We start from the raw sequence: 6,912 nt of genomic DNA, 5'->3' as shown, positions 1-6,912 counted from the left end.
CCGCTCCCTGCCCTGCCCCGGGAAGGTGGGATGAGGGATCCGCTCCCTCCCTTGCACTAGGAGCACGGGGTGAGGGACCCGCTCCCTGCCCTGCCCCGGGCACGGGATGGAGAACCCGCGGGATGGCGGAGCCATTTCTGCCGTTAGGCACGCGGGATGCCAGACTCGCTCCTGCCCCGCACCGTTGGGGCGTTGTGGCCGTGTTCCCYGGCACTCGGTTTCAGGGGTGTCACAAGGGCAGTGCTGGACCAGGGGTGCCTGCACTGGAGCCGTCCAGGGAAGCCAGGATGTTGGGGCTGTTGGGAAGCTGCTGCTCCATTCCCACACGGAGCGTCTCCCGGGCCAAGGCAAACAGGTCCCGGTGAGACATCCCCAGACATTGCTCCCGTCACCACCGCGCGACCTCCGATCGTGCCGGGTGTGGGTTTTATATCAACACTTGCAGTTTTATTATGCAAGAAGAAGAAAAAAAGTCTTGCTTTGTTCCAAAGCAATAGTCATTTCTGGTGTTTGGAGAGAGGGGGGGGAAAAAAAAAGCCATAGGAGCAGTTCCAAATGGTTAGCTGTTGCTTCCAGCAAGAAGGGAATAAAGCTGGGAAGCCCTGCAAGCTCAGGTTCCAGGGACGCACGCTGCGTGAAGCATTGACGAGTTCAAAGACTGCTGGTACCTCCTTTTACTCAGATGATGAGCAAATATTGGAAATCAGCAGCGCTGCTTTTGGTGATTTTTCAATGCAACAATTAATTGACTGTGAGGTGGGTGTGCAAGCTCTAAGTCACCCCAAAAGAGATGTAGCTGATTAGTAAATCTCAAAGTGAAAGGGAGGGTTCACCCCTAGTTTATATTGGGTACCAGATCCTCCAACTCCCCTCTACCTAGAGGAAAGAGAAAAAAATATATAACTAAACACACTATATTTATAGGCATTACAACAAAACCAAGCATGAAATGCTTCTCAAATTCTTGTAACTTCAAAGGTTGACTGTGCTGTGGCTTGATGCACTGAGATGCTAAAGAAAGATGTGAGGCTGGAAAGAGCGTTGTGAAGAGAAGACATGAGCCCCGCTTAGGGGCTCCATCTCCAGTTTACACCCAAAACAACCACCCTCAGCAGCCTGCAGAGGCTGTGCAGCCTGCTGGCACTGGCAGGGTGGACACACGCAGGGTATTGCAGCTGCAGGGCAGAGGAAGGGGTATGATGGCAGTGAACTAGCAAGATAAGGCATCTATTGGTTTCATAAGACCCAGCTTAGAAGAATACATTTGCTAAACAGACAAGTCTTGTTTGTGTATGTTTTTCTGGTCATTCCAGTTCTTTCTTTGCATGTTATGAGCTACTTCTTGAGTTGGGCAGAGAGGAACCTCATGAGGTTCAACAAGGGCAAGTGCAGGGTCCTGCACCTGGGGAGGAATAACCCCAGGCACCAGGACAGATTAGGGGTKGACCTGCTGGAGAGCAGCTCTGCAGAGAGGGACCTGGGAGTCCTGCTGGACACCAAGTTTAGTGCCCTCGTGGCCAAGAAGGCCAATGGGATCCTGGCCTGCATCAGGAGGAGTGTTGCCAGCAGGTCAAGGGAGGTGATCCCGCCCCTCTACTCAGCTCTGGTGAGGCCGCACCTGGAGCATTGGGGGCAGTTCTGGGCCCTCAGTGTAAGAGGGACGTGGAGCTTCTAGAGAGGGTTCAGCGGAGGGCAACAAAGATGATTAAAGGACTGGAACATCYCTCCTATGAGGAGTGATTTGGGCCAGTTTAGCTTGGAGAAGAGAAGGCTGAGAGGGGATCTGATTAACATGTTCATGAAGGGGGAATGTAGGGAGGAAGGGGCCAAGCTCTTCTGGGTGTTGGCCAGTGACAGGACAAGGGGCAATGGGTACAAGCTGAAACCCAGGCAGTTSCATCTCCATGTGAGGAAGAACTTCTTYSCTGTGMGGGTGMCAGAGCCCTGGCACAGGCTGCCCAGGGAGGCTGTGGAGTCTCCTTCTCTGGAGTTCTTCAAAACCTGCCTGGATGCYGCCCTGTGCCCCGTGCTCTGGGTGTCTGTGCTTGTGTAGGAAGGTTGGACTAGATGATCTCTAGAGGTCCCTTGCAACATTAACCATTCTGTGATTCTGTGACTTGATTCATGAATTTGCATGATGGTCATGAACATGGTCATCCATATGACATCTCAGCACAACTTATCCTTAACTCCCTTTACTGAATTTACTTTGTCTGATGTGTCGTTTTCTCATGGCTGCATTACTGTTGGTGGCTGATCACCATCTTAGTGTCCAGTTATAAACCCATCTGCATCTGGTTTTAAGTAGATAAATCTTAGCTATCTGTATACATGATCCCCCTCAGAAGTCCCTCAGAAGTCGCTAATAGTTTTTCTGTATTTTCTCTTTGAACATTCTCTCATCCCATTTTCCTAGGTCTGTATTTAGCTCACAGTCCTTTTCCTAGTTTCTATTTTAACTAGTAATTTCCCCTGTGATGATACTGTAGTGAAGTGCAAATAAATCAGATCAACTGTGTTTTCTTTGTTTAAAAAAGATGGTTAGATTAGCACAACCTAACCTGGGAAACCAGGTCTGCATTTTATTGTTTTTTTTTTTTTTTTTCTTCAGAAACTTCAATTATTCTTTGCTTCAAAATGTCTAAGTAAAAGCCTTTACTTGGATCTCAATAAGAGGCAGGACTGAAATTGTGCAAATCATGTTCCCTCAGTGTATTAATTGCTGTTTAGAGGGAACCATTTCTGACCAAGTATAATTGTTAAGAAAATTTGCTATGATCCCAGCACTGTCTTTAGAGATAGGAACTGTCTGATACCTGATGTGACTGTATTTTAAAATTCACTTATCCCATGCTTGTAGTTGCTGCCATTCCCCCAAATTCATTGTGAATTACCATTAACATTGTCCTTTATTATTTGAAAAAATGCCCTTAAGAATTTGTCAAATTTGAAGGACAGAAAATCAGAAAATCAGATTATTGTTATTCTGATTTTTTTTTGTCTACGGCTTTGTATCCTTGGCTCCTGAAACACTTATGCTGGTTATATTGAAAAACATTAATATTTTGCTCCCTATGAACTCACTTATTGAGTGTCCCTAGGTCATCTCAAATTAGAGTTACTGAAGATGCTGCATTTCTGGAGGTTTTCACCTGGTGGCCTGTATTCCAGTTACCTAATGGTTCTTTAAACCCTTTGCTAGTTCACCCCAATGGTTTTAAACATTCTGTTTAAATTACTCACAGGTTGAATGTATAGAGGAAATATTTTTCCCCTTTAGTTGATTTTTGAAGTTTCTTTAAAAAGAAAAGATTCATTTTAAGCATCATGAAGTCAAAAACTGATTCCTGCAGCATTGCTCTTGAAATATACTCTCTTACTGAGAATTCTTTGCTTATACACACTTGAGATTTATCAGCTATTCTTTCAGCCTATTTAATGTGCCATATTATTACTGTATCATTCAGTTTCCTAGTCAAAACATGGTGTATTTAGTCAAAAGCCTTAGRAGTGTCCTTAGATTTACACTCATTGATCCATTTCATAGCCCTATTTAAGAAAATCAAAAGTGTGAGGAAATTTGTCTCTTCCAGAGTTCTATTATCCCTTCTGTTACCTGTGTTCTGCTATCAGTTTTCTGAGTAAACTACTGTAGCACAAAATGATAGAATAAATTGGGTAAGAAAGGACTTTGAATATCTCTTAGGAATGTCAGTGTCTAGTCACTCTAAGTTATAGTCAAGTACGACAAATCTTCTATTTTATCTGAAATTTTATAATTGTTAAATCAGGAACTCCCCAAAATACTAAAACCCTTCCTGCACCCTCCCCATTCTCTGCCCATATCTGTGAAACCCATCTGACTTTAGGGTTGCATCTCACAGAAAAAGGCATCAGGCCAAAACCATGGTGAAGGAGAAACTGAGATGCAAAGGAAGATCTGCAGTAACCTCTTGGTCTGCCTTGCAGCTGAGGTTAAATTGAGTAGGAAGCTGCAAATATTGTCACTGAATCTAATCCATCCCCTGCCCTGTCGTTCCACACGCGTGAAACCCAACASTTAGAGTGAAACTCATCCCTATTTGAGCTTCGTATTGCCCAGAGGGGCTCCTTTTCTAGGCTCGTGGAGTGTTTGCTGTCAGTTTTGCCACAGACTCCTTTATTAAACATCTGTAGTTAAAAGGAAAGCAACTGTATTGAAAAGAAGAAGCAAAATTTAGTATTTTGGGAGGAAAAAAAATCCCACAAATTGCTGTATCAACTAATCTGGCTTGTTAAAAGCATGTTGAGCTGCTTCTTTAGTTGTTCGTTCTTTACAAAGGCAAAGAAGGTGGATCTCACAATAGCAGGAAATTTAAGCTGGCCTGTGCTACTCATAAAGCTAATTTCATTCTTTGGCTTTAAAGAAGTGACGGAAATGAAACCCATTCCAATTTTCTAATGGTTTCACAGGGAGAGAAATTCATAATCCGACAAAAGATAAATATTTGCCACTAATTGTCTGCTCTCACCTTTGCTTCTTCACTTTTATTGCCCCTGAGGTGGGTGCATCTGATTGTGTAAGGAATGACTACATTACTAATACACTAAAATTACTAAAATAACCAATACCAACCTCCTTGAGGTTCCAAACCACATTTGTTGTTTATCCAGCCGTCTTAAACTGGAGTATGGGTGATACGCAAAATAAAACTGTAACAGCAAGAGCCTGGCCAGCCACGTTTTCTCTGTAAGAGACAGAACATCTGTTTGTGCTTTCTCACAGCCCAGAGAAGAGTTACATGTCTGTCTTAGTGCACTGGGGTCTGTATTTGAGAACCCCTGGTCCACGCTGTCACTGAACGTGTTCAGAGGAAGCGGTGCTCAAGGCCTCCCCAAAGCCAGATCTCTGCCTCCCGTTGAATTCTTGTCACTGTTGCCATGAAAGGACCTGAACAGGTCAATCTGGTTACGGAAACGGCCTCAAAATTACAGGCAGTCCATCCCTTGGGTTCCTGATACTGRAGTAACTGAAGTACAGGGGTATTTTAAAAGATATTAATAATTTTGGATAGTTAGGCACAGTCTATATGAAGAGAAACCTGCTCATTAGAGTTACTAGTGGGATACGTGTCTGTCCTGAAGGAACCTCAGATTGTGGGCTTGGGAGCCACTGTGTGTGGCCCAGTCCTGGTCTTCCTGCTCACGCTGATGAGTTGAGGACCTCTGGCCTGGATGCAGAAGCTCTCCCATGCAGCACCGCCTGCCCTAGGCTTGGCTTTGCAGCTCTCCTGGCTAGCAAATAGCTTCTGCAAGGCAAGTAGCCAGCCCTGCCACATGCCTCGTTCATCTCTTGCTGTTTGTTCGGCCTTCCGAGTAACCCCGTGTCCTCATCTCTGACCTCATAGTCCAGCCCTTGCTACAAAGAACCTTTTATGACTTTCTGAAGACCCTCCTCTTCAAAAGGTTTGAAAAATGTGAAAAATAATAAAAAAAAACCTTTAAATTTCAAAAAGTTCTTCATTTAAAATAAGCAGTTGTTTCAGGTCATTGTCTGGGTTCTAATATATGCTCCTAAAGCTGCCTTTTTGCTTTGGGGCATCTTCATCTTTGTTGGCTAACTGACAATGTCTTTTTTTCACTCCTTTTGCCTTGGTATCCCGTTCTGCTGGAGGTAAGATAGGCGCTGCAGACAAAGGGTCACAGATCTGGCTTCCACACCCTGCTGAGCTATTTAGCTGAAAAGCTGGCCACGGTGCAGAACCATTTTGGGTCAAATCCATGGGTGTGGAGACAACAGTTACGAATACCAGAGTCTTTCCACGACAGAACTGTAATCTTGATTTATGCGAGCCAAATCTCTTTGTAGATACTCATGGCTGCAATTTTGAGTTGCCCAGGACTGGGGACTGGACCATTCCCTTAACCAAAGGCTGAGAAATTTTGCAGGAAATGCCCTGTCATGGTACCTGGCTGCAAATTCTGTACCTAACAGACATAAAAACRGGAAGAATATAACAACTCCACAGAAGAGCAGCTGCTATTTGCTTGGAGCCCTCCGTTAAACAAGGAGGACAACAAACAGGTAGGAATTTAACCAAGGCTCCTTCAAGTTAAGAAAAATCTGTAGATATCTTAAGTCTTGCAATAGGTAAGACCAAGGCATTGTCCACTCTAGTGATGAAATTCTGCAACAGAGCTGGAGTAACACTAATATAACAGGCTGCAGGAACAATCCCATTTCCTCCTGGCCATTGCACAGAAGAAATGAGCATCCCTGCTTGTAGCAGTCAGCCCTTTCAACACAAAGATGTGTCTGTCTTCCYGTGCTGTTCAAAGGCTACACATGAGTCTTTCCTTCCTGCACTCTGCTACTGTTTCCTCTCCTCTCCTTACCAGGAGCCTTGTCTTCCTTCTTGAAGATTTCCATTCAGTGGGTAGTTTTCTTGAAAAAATGCTAAAAATATTAAAAATGTCTATGGAGTCCCTAATTGCTTTGCTTGGGCCAACAGATTAGTGGTGATAAATATACCACTTTGAAAGCACAGAATCTGGAATTTGCTTCAAACTAGTTATCTTTCCCTTTGCATCCTTGCCAAGCTTTGCTGTGGCCATAAAAGGATCTCATATGGCCTTTGGTAACATAGTGAGTCTGGATTGTTTTTATAAATTAGATATTTTCCCATAGGTATATGGGCAGGCTAGCACCTAAAACAATGGTTATTAATAACAATTTTTCATGATTAGTAATAATAGTTTTAGAAAAAAAAATGTATTAATAAGCACAAATGATACATGCTGGGTCACTGCTATGCCCTCCTCTTTGCTCTTGCTTTTGTTCCCTCACAGTGAATGCAAGTGGGTATGAGAAAGGGAAGCTATGTTGTTCCATCAGGAATAACATCCATCACACATGAGAGGAACAGTATTTGC

The sequence above is a fragment of the Nothoprocta perdicaria genome, unplaced genomic scaffold (assembly GCF_003342845.1).
Source record: "Nothoprocta perdicaria isolate Ctin4 unplaced genomic scaffold, notPer1 scaffold_64, whole genome shotgun sequence".
In the NCBI taxonomy this organism is placed as follows: Eukaryota; Metazoa; Chordata; class Aves; order Tinamiformes; family Tinamidae; genus Nothoprocta; species Nothoprocta perdicaria.
Note: the sequence above shows the minus strand (reverse complement) of the source record.